This window comes from Salvelinus namaycush, chromosome 1, assembly GCF_016432855.1.
Source record: "Salvelinus namaycush isolate Seneca chromosome 1, SaNama_1.0, whole genome shotgun sequence".
In the NCBI taxonomy this organism is placed as follows: domain Eukaryota; kingdom Metazoa; phylum Chordata; class Actinopteri; order Salmoniformes; family Salmonidae; genus Salvelinus; species Salvelinus namaycush.
The window spans coordinates 68,538,225-68,551,568 of record NC_052307.1 but is presented as its reverse complement, the minus strand read 5'-3'; positions in this window follow the sequence as shown (position 1 = coordinate 68,551,568).

Here is a 13,344-nt window from a genome sequence, read left to right as displayed (position 1 = left end):
GGACAGGAGTTGGTCCTGGTCATATGACTAAGGCCCAGAGTTATTTCCGGTCAACTCACATTGTCAGTAAAAACCTGGAACTAGCTGTTTTTCCCTTTGCAGGATGTTCAACAAGTAAATATAGGCCTTGCACTCTATACAACAGAGTAAGATTCTCTTGACCTTTCTTGACCTCCGTTGAAATACTGACCCGGTTCACTTCATGTTAGTATTGCCACTGACAGGCTTACCATAACATGTCACAGTGCAATATTTCCTAACAGCTATTAGGAATAAAAAGATTATGAATGGGAATCAATTCCATAATTCTGTATCTAATATAACTAAAGCGACCACAATATATCTCTTTGAGGTAAGGTTTATTTTATTAATGAAAATAAGTTTTATTACTGCAGGCTACTCTGGCCAATGCCTGTGAGCATACACGCACATGGACAATTCTCAAGGGATGTGTCATGAGCAGCTTAACAGCTGACCTTTGACCCCTTCAATCACAGCCAGTCAGGACTGAGAAAAGAGAGAGGGTCACTGGTAAAGCAACACTGAATCAGTTTCCTCTGGATTCAAAACATGCCCAGATCCCTTAACCACAATCTCTGCATCAGATTGGGAAATGTTTCAAAGAAACAGGGAACCAGTTCAAGGGTCAAAGGTTGAGTCTAGAGAAGAAGAGGACTATTTATTAGTGAAATAATCATTGTCTCTGTCGGCTACACCTCTTACAGGTCTTATTTGAAAAGGAGATTGTTGTCAATAACCCACCAGGGAAAATAAAGGCATACACTGTACATTAGTCATACGTGTTTTATATACGTATGATTGTTTGTAGCAGTGTGGTTATAAATGACCGGTTCTTAGCATACATTTGAGCACACACCCATCCATAACCAGCATGACGAATAGATATCTGCTCATATTTCACCCAACAGGGAGACATAGAGAACAGCTCACGCTATCCCTGTAATAGCAAATGTGAATGATGGTGTTGAAATGTTGCCTGTTGGCTAGAGAATATGAGTTATGAAGGCCTGGAAGTCTCTCCTCACTCCAGGGAAGTGGAGGGATTCAGGAATACTTTGACATCCATGAAATTGGCCACTGTAACAGTCATTTCAATGGATGAATGAGGGGAGGAAGATGTTGAATGGGAGTTTCTGTTCTGTGGGCCTGTGAAGACTGCGTGTTGCTTCGATTGCTTGTACGAGAGCATGTCGAGAGTTGAGATGTTTGTAACATAGGTATACAGTATGTTTGTGACACAGGTCCTTGTTTACCCAGCTGTGCAATATTTTGTGCCGCAGTTCTCAGGCAAAGTCTTGACTAGAACAATTGTCCTGTACAATGTAGTTTACTCAATTTACTTTGTTATAGGAGTAGGGCAGTGCCATTATCTACCTTCAAAATGTACTTGATCACAGAATGATACTATGGCAATATTTGCCTATGATGTGATTGGTTACAGTTTGAGTCTGTGACATTATCTACCTGTATAGGGTGAGAGTGTGATGTTATCTAATGTAATGTGTTCCAGAAAAAGACAGTGAGATTCCTGAGGCTTGTCACCTGCTGGTGCAGTGTGTTGTGTTACTGTCTTAGACAGGGACAGGAAGAAGATATCATCTCTCTATCTCACTGTGGGGTACCCTTTCTGTCTTAACACCCATGGAGAGAAGATCCCTCTTAGTGTTACAGTGCACCATAGATGCCATGACTAACAGTAAATACACTGCTTCCTAAACACTTGTAAGGTGTCGGAGGGAGGCAGGGAGGGAGAGAGGGAGGGAGAGAGGGAGATGATTCAATTGAGATGATTTGGGATGAGTTGGACCGCAGAGTAAAGGAAAAGCAGCCAACAAGTGCTCAGCATATGTGGGAACTCCTTCCGGTTGGAAAATAATTCTTGGTGAAGCTTGTTGAGAGAATGCCAAGAGGGTTCAAAGCTGTCATCAAGGCTGTTTGAAGAATCTCAAATATAAAATATATTTTGATTTGTTTAACACTTTTTTGGTTGCTACAAGATTCCATATGTGTTATTGCTAAAAATAAAGAAAAACCCTTGAATGAGTAGGTGTTCTAAAACTTTTGACCGGTAGTGTATGTATACAGTAATGTCGTTATTCTAGAATGTTCCCAACACATTTACAAATATTAATTTATAGCAGGTATTCCCAAACTGGGGTACGGGGGTGTGCACAATGCCGTCGGGTGTACACTAAATAAAAATGTGATTCACATTTAACAAAAAATTGATATTTTTTCTTCACATTTTCAAACATTCCATTTATATTTTCCAACGGGCTATACATTTGCGTGAGTTTTTTTTCTCGCCTGAGTAGCCTCATTTCACTGCCAAAAATAAAATTAAACCATCTAGTGTTCAGCGAAATAACAACACAATGTCAAATACAGGTAGCCTAGTCAAATAATTAACATCCAATCACATTAACCATTACTCTCTTGCGGGATTTCCATTAATGGTCCGTATGTAGCCAAACGCAGCTGCTGCTCATTCCGTTTGCTCGAAAATGGATAAATGGTTAAAAAAAAGTAAGGCCCGCGTCCATAGGGACATATGCCAGCTCTATTGGTAGTACTGCTACTACCAGTAGTACTACACCTGCACCTGTCGACGACACAAGTTGTTCTGCTTCTACGAGCACATCCAATGCTAGCATCAGTAACTCTACATTTGTTGATAGCCCAGCTAGCATGGACACTGACAATCTGATGCAGCCGAAGAGCTACTGCCCCCTTACCCAGGAAAATACTGAACAACAGACAGGACATTGGATTATCGAAGAAGCGTAAATATGATGAGAACTACATTGATTTGGGGTTCACTCATATTGGGAGTAGTGCCTTTCCTCAGCCACAGTGTGTTATATGTGCAAAAGTTTCACAACTCGTTGAAACCTACACTCTTGCACTGACATTTAGAAACAAAACATGACAATTTGAAAAATAATCCATGGGAGTTTTTTGAGCGACAATTTAGATGACTTTCGAGTAGTAAGACATGTATTAAAGCAACAGATACCATTAATAAGAAGGGACTAGAAGCGTCTTATATGGTGAGCTACCGAGTAGCTAGGACAGGCAAGCCCCATACTATTGTGGAGGACTTAATTCTTCCTGCTGCCGCGGATAAAAAAACTATACAGACAACAACACTGTTTCATGACTTACCAGTGACATGGCAGGAGATGTTTTGAAACAATTACTGCTTCGGATACAAGCCAGTGAATTCTATGCATTACAGCTGGATGAGTCAACAGACGTGGCGGGCCTGGCACAGCTCCTGGTATATGTCTGTTACGTTCATGGGGGGTCAATTAAGGAAGACAAAAGCCATGACAGGGAGACATAGTGAAGTGGTAACGCTCGTGCAAGCAGTTGCTCCCGATGCCACTTGGGTACACTGCAGCATCCACCGAGAGGCTCTTGCTGCTAAGGGAATGCCTGACAGCTTGAAAGATGTTTTGGACACTACAGTGAAAATTGTTAACTTTGTTAAAGCAAGGCCCCTGAACTCTTGTGTATTTTCTGCACTATGCAATGATATGGGCAGCGACCATGTAACGCTTTTACAACATGCAGAAGTGCGCTGGTTATCAAGGGGCAAAGTGTTGCCAAGTTTTTGAATTGAGAGACGAGCTTAAAGTTGTCTTTACTGACCATCATTTTCACTTGTCTGACCGCTTGCATGATGACGAGTTTCTCACACGACTGGCCTATCTGGGTGATGTTTTTTCTCGCCTGAATGATCTGAATCTAGGATTACAGGGAATCTCCGCAACTATATTCAATGCTCGGGACAAAATTTAGGCTATATTAAGAAGTTGGAGCTCTTCTCTGTCTGCATTAACAGGACAACACACAGGTCTTTCCATCATTGTATGATTTTTTTGTGTGCATGGGAACTCTTGCTTACGGACCATGTTAAATGTGATATAGCGAAGCATCAGAGTGAGTTGGGTGCGCTATTACGCAGGTATTTTCCTGAAACGGATGACACAAACAACTGGATTCTTTATCCCTTTCATGCCCTGCCTCCAGTCCACTTACCGATATCTGAACAAGAGAGCCTCATCGAAATTGCAACAAGCGGTTCTGTGAAAATGTAATTTAATCAGAATCCACTGCCAGATTTCTGGATTGGGCTGTGCTCAGAGTATCCTTCCTTGGCAAATCACACTGTTAAAGACACTGATGCCCTTTGCAACCACATACCTATGTGAGAGTGGATTCTCGGCTCTCACTCGCATGAAAACACAGACTGTGTGTGGAAAATTATTTAAGACTGAGATTCTCCAATACAACCCAACATTGCAGAGTTATGTGCATCCTTTCAAGCACACCCTTCTCATTAATCTGTGGTGAGTTATTCACAATCTTCGATGAACAAATAAGCTTTTATATGTAAGATGGTTAAATAAAGAGCAAAAATTATTGATTATTATTATATTATTATTTGTGCCCTGGTCCTATAAGAGCTCTTTGTCACTTCCCACGGGCCGGGTTGTGACAAAAACTCTCATTCTTATATTTAATAAATGTATCGTATAGTGTGTGTGTGGCAGGCTTACAATGATGGCAAAAAACAACATTTGAGAGTGTGCTGACCCTGGTGCTAGAGGGGGTACACAGCTGGACGTTGAATGTTTGAAGGGGTACGGGACTATAGAAAGTTTGGGAACCACTGGTCTATAGCATAGGGAGTGGTACTGTTGGCTTTGGTAGAGAAACTTGTCTTAAGTCCTTGACAAACAAAATAATTCCACTGTGCCTGTTTTTATTTGGATATGACTTGAGTTTTTCTAAAACAAATATGAGTTAATCATATATGTTTCAGTCTCATGAAATGGCTGACTTTCAATTTTGCTTGGCAAGACCTTTTATTTTCTTACCACAAGGTCTTTGAAAACTAAATGGGAAATCAGATTTATTTGATGATGAATTCATGGTGGGGGAACGTTGCCAAGAAGTTAATTAAATCAACAAAACAAACATACTACAAAAACTGTTTCATGCTATTTTGCTGTGAAAGTGGTACTGTACAATCCTCTATTTTGGCAGGTCAAAAGTGCATTCATCCTTTGTTAGCTGTAAAACAGAATGCAAAATGGTGCATGGCTGCATAATAACTTTCAGAGAATGTGTTTACATTTCAGTAAATATTAAAACAAATATTAAGCAATTCAAATACTAAATCATACATCAGTAGTATTACTGTAGTTTAAGATTAATACACAATCCAAACATACACTGAAGTGTGTTCATCACGTTCACATTCAATAAAGCATCTCTCTGATGAGAGGACATGTAGAGAACTTGTAGAGTGTAGTTAAGACAGCAGAGTCTTTGATATACCCCACCTCGACCTCTGTGTTTGACTGTTGCTTAGGGTCAGGTGTTTGTCAGCTGGAATTCCTCAGGAAACGACCCCTGGGCTCAGGGGAGAGTACCCAGGGCATCAGGAAGTACAGCATGAACCACAAAAACCTCCCAAGAATGCACACGCATTCACCCACGCACACACGCACACGCGCACACGCACGCACACACGCACACACACACACACACACACACACACACACACACACACACACACACACACACACACACACACACACACACACACACACACACACACACACACACACACACACACACACACACACACACACACACACACACACACACACACACACGTCTCCAGTGCTCTGGATTACTTGGCCGGTATAGTGAGAGGTACAGGAGAGGGTGGGCTGCAGACTGACAGGTTTTGGCAGGTCTGGCTGTGTTTCTGGCATGGCCGTAGCCCACAGGTACAGTATAGTTCAGTACAGGCCCAGGGCATGGCGAGTAGAGGAGAGGGAGTCAGACCTCTGTTTACACAGCTGAACTCTGGAGCTTTGGACACTTGGACAGCACGTCAAGAGCCAGGCCACGGTGCTCATGTGTGTGTGTGTTAGGGATGTGGCAAATGGACCATTTTTCTAAATGTTTAAACAGAATTTATTTGAATCGGTTTTCCGTTAAAACGATAAAAATAATGAATAAAATTCCATGTGAATTCACAATGCAGCTGTGCTGCTGTCAGCAACGGTTTGGGTCTCACAGAGCATCCCTTTCAGATGGTTAAGCATTGCACATGCACTACCAACGTTGTACCTCAATTCCACCTCACAATGTTTGCATTTCCTTCTCATTTAACTTCTCAAAGTATTGCCATACAGGACATCACTGATGTCGCTTGCCTTTCTCTGATGATGACGTAGTGGTGGAGAGTCGACTCCCAAAAAATGTATTCCTCGACTCCTTGCCCGTCGACTCCCTGTGTTGACTCCCATTTCTGAGTGTCAATATTAGTGTTTTTGGTATGAAGGAGACTGATTTAGTTGCCGTACTTCCGAGAACACAAACATTCACATCTTTCATAGCGAGCTAGCGAGGGACAGAGAGAGAGGGTAGGGGCACATCACAGTACAGGCAGGTCGGCCACGAGGCAGACAGTCAGAACCGTGCACTAGGCCTATCTATCTAACACAATGGAATGCTGTATCTCACAATTTCTTGGCTTGCAATGTCTCACTACTTCAAGCAGGGCCTGTCATCACTGAATAGGCTGGGATATTGTACACTCAACAGACTGAAGTCTCACCATTAGAGAAGAGAAAGAGCAGGGTTGTAATCATTAGTTCAAACAGTTTGCACCTGTTTCTGTTTGACAAACTCAGGTAGGTCCCTCCCCATTTCATTCCATTTGCTTCGGTTCCGAAACGTTTTGCTACAGAATCGGCATAATGAATATGCCCCAGGCTGAGCCAGCGTGAGGGAGAGAGAGGAGGAAGCATGCAGAAAGAACCGTGATGTGCATATGTTTAGGTAATCTGAATCTCGCAATGTCTTGCGTGCCTCGCAAATTCACCAAAGTAGCCTAAAGTTCACCTCTTCCTCTCTGGTTTTATTTCAGTTACACAACTTTCCCCAGGCCTATATCATTTAGTTAGGCCAAAACATGGAAAATAATGTGTTTCGTGATAACTGCACTGCACATTTTAATTTTGTGTTTTTGGTTAGGGTTTTTTCTTTAAGTTAAGGATCCCGATCTCGTTTAAACGTTTTAAAGTTGAAACATTCACCGCCCTAGTGTGTGTCTGGGTCAAACCAGTTCAGAGTAGAATCATCTGCTCGTATTACAGACGGATTCAAATCAGTTTATCAACAGGGTCATTTAGGTATGACTCCAATCCATCTGTATAGTAGCTCTGATGTACTGTGCTGCATTCCAACCACATATCTACAGTGTGCATGATTTGGCAGAGAGGCCCTTGTACCCAGGGGACCCTCAGTGAGCCCCTCAGGCAGTAGGCAGATACGGCTATAGGCTTCCCCCCTCTTAAACCTGGCAGGGTGCCAGGCCTGCAAGAATTTATCCCTCCCTCCTTCGATCCCTCCCTTCATATTTCACGTCTGTTTCCGTTCTCTATATCTGATAGCTTGATCACTGCCGTGGGTCAGATGCTGACACCAACATAAGGGGCGCTTAAATCACTCTAAACAACATCTATCATGGACCTTATAAAACCGGCTTCATGGCACAATACCCAACCAGGCCTCGTGCTGCAGAAACGCTCGTCTATCATACGCCCGTTTGACACCAGGAAGCACTTTTTTGATGACGTGCATAAGACGGAGAGAGAGGATATGAGAGAGGGGTACTCTGACTATGGAGTAATAATACTGTATCAGTAATAAGGTAATAAGGATAAAAGCTGGTGTTGGTGAGACCCAGAGAGAGAGATAGAGAGAGAGAGAGAAGCAGAGCGTGAGAGAGGGAGAGCGACCGAGAGAGAAAGGGAGAAAGAGAAAGAAAAAGACAGAGCGAGGTCCTTAATAGCTGTTGTTTTCAATAGCAGTGAGAGTGGTTTTGAGGGGTGGAGGGAAGGCGGGAGGAGGGAGGAGGGGGAGGTGGGAGAGTGAGGACGATAATTGACTTTGATTATTGGCCTAATATTATGGCACGCTGACAGGTCGCCCAGATTTACGGCTTGGGGAAACAGAAACAAATGAAATGCAGGTGCTTGAGCGGAGAGAGAGGATGCTGTTATGGCCCTTAAATCACAACACTCCCCTTGGCCGCCGCCGCCACGGCAACCATTTGATTAATTGACGGATGCTAATAGATTACAGCAAATTGTTAGCTCTCTAAAGTCAAACAAAGAGAGAAAAAAACAAGCATTCAAAGAAAAAAACCTATATGACGTGACTAATTTGCCCTCGCGACAATATTGGTGTGTTTAACAAATGTTCTGGTGACTGCGAGGAGCTTTATAGGGACTGGAGTGGGCTGTTTGAAATAATGAGATTTCAGATCCCATGACAGCTGCTTGTTTCTGCTTCCTGCCTCTGGAAAGGAGGCATAAGCCAGACTTTCGTATATTTCTGCTGCAATTATAGTCATTTAAGCTCTTTAAAGTGGGGTAGGTAACAGCCACTTACAATCCATCACTCTAAAGCAAAATACACTAGCCTGCGATAGCTGGGGACGGAGAAAATGGATGCCATGCTTGCCATGTCTACTGGTACACTAACCAGCCCCAAATTAAAGCTTTTTCACAAACACAGCAAACACATCATGGAGCTTTTGAAGGGATAAAGTGACTCCATCCATGCAAATAATATGTGATGTGGCTGTATTCCAACCTCATCGTTCAATTCTACTGTACAACTCCAAAAAACAACAGAATGCCACCAATTTGGATACATGTGGATCCCTACTGCTAGAATGACCAAACGTGATCTGTATTTGTTGCATTGTTTTAGCACGTCTCAGTATATGACTGGGAAAGTAACATAGACAGGGAAAAGTCTGAAGGTCCTATCCTACCACTGCTAATCCAAACCAGTAACACCTGGGATCTGTGAAAAAGTATTGTTGTCTTGTATGTTGAGTTGAATATATAATTGAAAACATTCATTTTTGCAGCATAGCCTAAAACAAAGGCAGTTTTTGACTTGTCCTGGAAACCCAGCCATTGATTTTGATTGTATCAGGCCCTGGTTAAATAGTACTTATCCCTGAATTGCCACTCACCTTGTCTGGATGAGGACTTGCTCAGGCTTGTGCTCTAGAGGGTAGTGTTCTCCCTCCTACCACACATGGGGACTTCATTTAGCCAGTCTCTGATTTTAACATGGCATGGCTTGATCATGGCAAATAACCTCTCATATGGAATAATCATTCTCATTATCGATAACAATAAGTGGACCATGAGTGTAACAAGCTAATCTTAAAACAAATTATTATTTTAATGCTGCCACTGTAGTAGATTATGCACTAAATAATGAAAATGGTTCAATTTAACTCATTAATGAATCACCATTAATGTAATAACAGCGTTAGGACTTTGAAAGTGAAGGGGAAGTGAGGGAGGTCAAAGTTGTCCACTGTTGATGAAATATCAGTGCAACTCTTTTGACAGCTCCAAACCTCTCCCTCCACTCTGTGGCTTGAATATGGATTTATAGTAATCGGGAAGGAATCATCGAACGCAAGTCTCCAGCTGAAGAGAGAAATGGGTCTGAGTGAGCCAAAAAGAAGAAAGATCAATGACCGGGAAAAAAGGAATGATTGTCCAAGCCCATCACATAATTGCCTTAAAAGCCTATTGAAATGCAGGGCAGTCCAATGTGCACCCAGTGAAGTTAACACTCCCGATATGCCATACAATTTAATTATCACGACATGATTCCCTCATCGAGTGGTCACCGATTAAATGGCTCCGTTTATGGCAGAACGTATTCTTCCCAGTTCAAGAATCCTCCTTTTGGTCAGTAATCATTGAACTGTATAAATGTAATTTAGATAATTGATTGAAAAGGGGGGGCTTTGCTAATTAAGAGTTTTTGTCGAGTCCATAATCATTTTGGCTCGCTATTCATCAGGAACAATGTGGTTATTAGACCTTGCAGCATTTTGGACTTATATTCCATAGAAAAGGTGCTATTGTATACTGATTGCCCTCATGGGCCAGTGAAACAATTTCAAGTCGGTTTATTTGTCATAATATACTCATAATATACAGTGTGTTCAGAAAGTATTCATACCCCTTGACTTATTCCACATTTTGTTATGTTACAGCCTGAATTCAAAATGGATTAAATATATGTTTTCCTCACCCATCTACGCACAATACCCAATAATAACAAATTGAAAATATGTTTTTAGACATTTTTGCAAATGTATTGTAAATGAAATACAGAAATATTTAATTTACATAAGTATTCACACACCTGAGTCAATATCTTGTAGAAGCACCTTTGGCAGCGATTACAGCTGTGAGTCTTTCTGGGTATGACACTAATTTGCTTGGCACTCCTGTATTTGGGGAGTTTCTCCCATTCTTCTCCACAGATCCTCTCAAGCTCTGTCAGGTTGGATGGGGAGTGTCGCTGCACAGCTATTTTCAGGTCTCTCCAGAGATGTTCGATTGGGTTCAAGTACGGGCTCTGGCTGGGCCACTCAAGGACACTCAGAGACTTGTACCGAAGCCTCTCCTGCGTTGTCTTGGCTGTGTGCTTTGGGTCGTTGTCCTGTTGGAAGGTGAACCTTCACCCCCCCAGTCTGAGGTCCTGAGCGCTCTGGAGCAGGTTTTCATCAAGGATCTCTCTGTACTTGGCTCCGTTCATCTTTCCCTCGATCCTGACTAGTCTCCCAGTCTCTGCCGCTGAAAAACATCTGAAACGCATGATGCTGCCACCACCATGCTTCACCGTAGGGTTGGTGCCAGGTTTCCTCCAGATGTAACGCTTGGCATTCAAGCCAAAGAGTTCAATATTGGTTTCATCAGACTAGAGAATCTTGCTTCTCATGGTCTGAGTCCTTTAGGGCTTTCAACACCTGGATTGTGCATCATTTGCCCATTATTATTTTCTAAATTCTTCAAGCTCTGTCAAATTGGTTGTTGATCATTGGTAGACAACCATTTTCAGGTCTTGACATAGATTTTCAAGTAGATTTAAGTCACAACTGTAACTAGGCCACTCAGGAACATTCACTGTCTTCTTTCTAAGCAACTCCAGTGTAGATTTGGCCTTCAGTTTTAGGTTAATGTCCTGCTGAAAGGTGAAATCATCTCCAGGTATCTGGTGGAAAGCAGACTGAACCAGGTTTTCCTTTAGGTTTTGCCCGTGCTTAGCACTTCTTTTATCCTGACAAACTCCCCGGTCCTTAATGATTACAAGAAAATATGGAGAGTGGTACTCAGTAATGTGTTGTATTGGATTGAATATACTTTGTATTCAGGACAAAAAGTGAATTGCTTTGACAATTTTTGTGCCTTTAAAAAAAAACTTTTGTGCCTTGTTGCAAACAGGATGCACGTATTGGAATATTTTTCCTTCCTTCTTTCCCCTCTGTCAATTAGGTTAGTATTGTGGAGTAACTGAAATGTTGTTGATCCATCCTCAGTTTTCTCCTATCACAGCTATTAAACTCTGTAACTGTTTTAAAGTCACTATTGGCCTCATGGTCAAATCTCTTTCTCTCTGGCAACTGAGTTAGGAAGGATGCTTGCGTGACTGGGTGTATTGATACACCATCCAAAGTGTAATTAATAACTTCACCATGCTCAAAGGGATATTTTTTTGACCCATCTACCAATAGGTGCCCTTCTTTGGGAGGCATTGGAAAATCTCCCTGGTCTTTGTGGTTGAATCTGTTTTTGAAATTCACTGCTCGACTGAGTGACGTTACAGATAATTGTATTTGTGAGGTACACAGATGAGGTAGTCATTCAAAAATCAATGTTAAAAACTATTATTACACACAGAGTGAGTCCATGCAACTTATTATGTGACTTGTTAAGCACATTTGTACTCCTGAACTTATTTAGGCTTGCCCTTACAAAGGGGTTGAATACTTATTGACTCAAGACATTTCAGTTTTTCATTTTTAGTAAATTTGTAAAAAAATTCTAAAAACATAAATCCATTTTGACGTTATGGGGTATTGTGTGTAGCCCCCAAAAATATTGTGTAATAATATATAGCCATTGTGCAGTAATACTAAATAGGAGTCCTGTAGCAGTCACGGAGTGTGTGTGCGAGTGTGTTAGTGTGTGTTTTAGCCCATGAGTGTGTGGTGTAGTACAGAGGGAGGTGCACAGTCAGTGTATTAGACTGTTTGTGTGCTGGTGGTCAGTCCCGGTTCAAGAGTTCAGTAGTCTGATGGCTTGTGGAAAAAAACTGTCTCGGAGCCTGTTGGTCCGAGACCTGACGCTCCGATACAGTCTGCCAGATGGCAACGGAGTGAATAGTCCGTGGCTGGGTGGTGTGTGGGGTCCTTGATGACGCTGGGAGCCTTCTTCAGCCCTTGCTTGGAGTAGATGTCCTGTATGGGTGGGAGCACAGCTCCAGTGATGTACAGGGCCGTCTTCACCACCCGCTGGAGGGCCTCGCGGTCGAATGCAGAGCAGTTTCCGTACCTTGCTGTGATGCAGCCGTGAACCATCATCATTCAAAGTTATCTACTCAATGGAAAGGAGTTACAGTTGTAGGCAGACTGTCTGTGGTTCTGCCAGGATTTCTCCTGGTGTGGTGATGTTAAAAATAAACATTTCTCCGCCCATCCATTCATCCATCCAGGGTAGGAGAAGTCAGGAGAAGTTAGAGAAACCCATAGGACAGGAGGCACCCACCCTGTACTGTAACGTACCACCCTGCCTGTACTGTAACGTACCACCCTGTCTGGCCCGGGCCAGGACTCTGATCCTCATTCAGATTCCCTTTCATGGGTCAATATTTAAAGAATCAACAGTGCTGCTCAGGAGCCCACAGTGATATTAGCTTGGATAATATGGCAGTTTGTTTTTTATTTTCTCAGTTTGTGTTTTCCTTCCACAGTAGTGCCTCCAGTTTAAATAGGCCCAACGTAAACCAAACTTGTGGTAAATGCAAAGTCGAGTCTTTCACGCTTCGGCACGTCCTGTACAGGGCTAGAAACAGGCCATATTTTATAGGCTTCTGACAGAGCACAAACAGAGCTGTGCCAAAATGAATGTGGGAGGATTTGGACGTACTGATCACTTCCATATGGAAGACACACTGAACAACTGGAGAATGTTGTAAAAATAGATTTTCACTCTGTTATGACTTTGAGTACTATTCAACGGGGCACTGTGTGCAACAAGCAGTACTCTTTATTGGTTGATGCGTCTAAGAACCCTTTTTCGACCTGTTGTCTTGCTTATAACAGTACAGACTCACATTAACTTTGACCTTCCAGCATTATCAGGTTCTACCCTGGAAGCCTTTTGGAGCCGTCAATATTTGAACCAC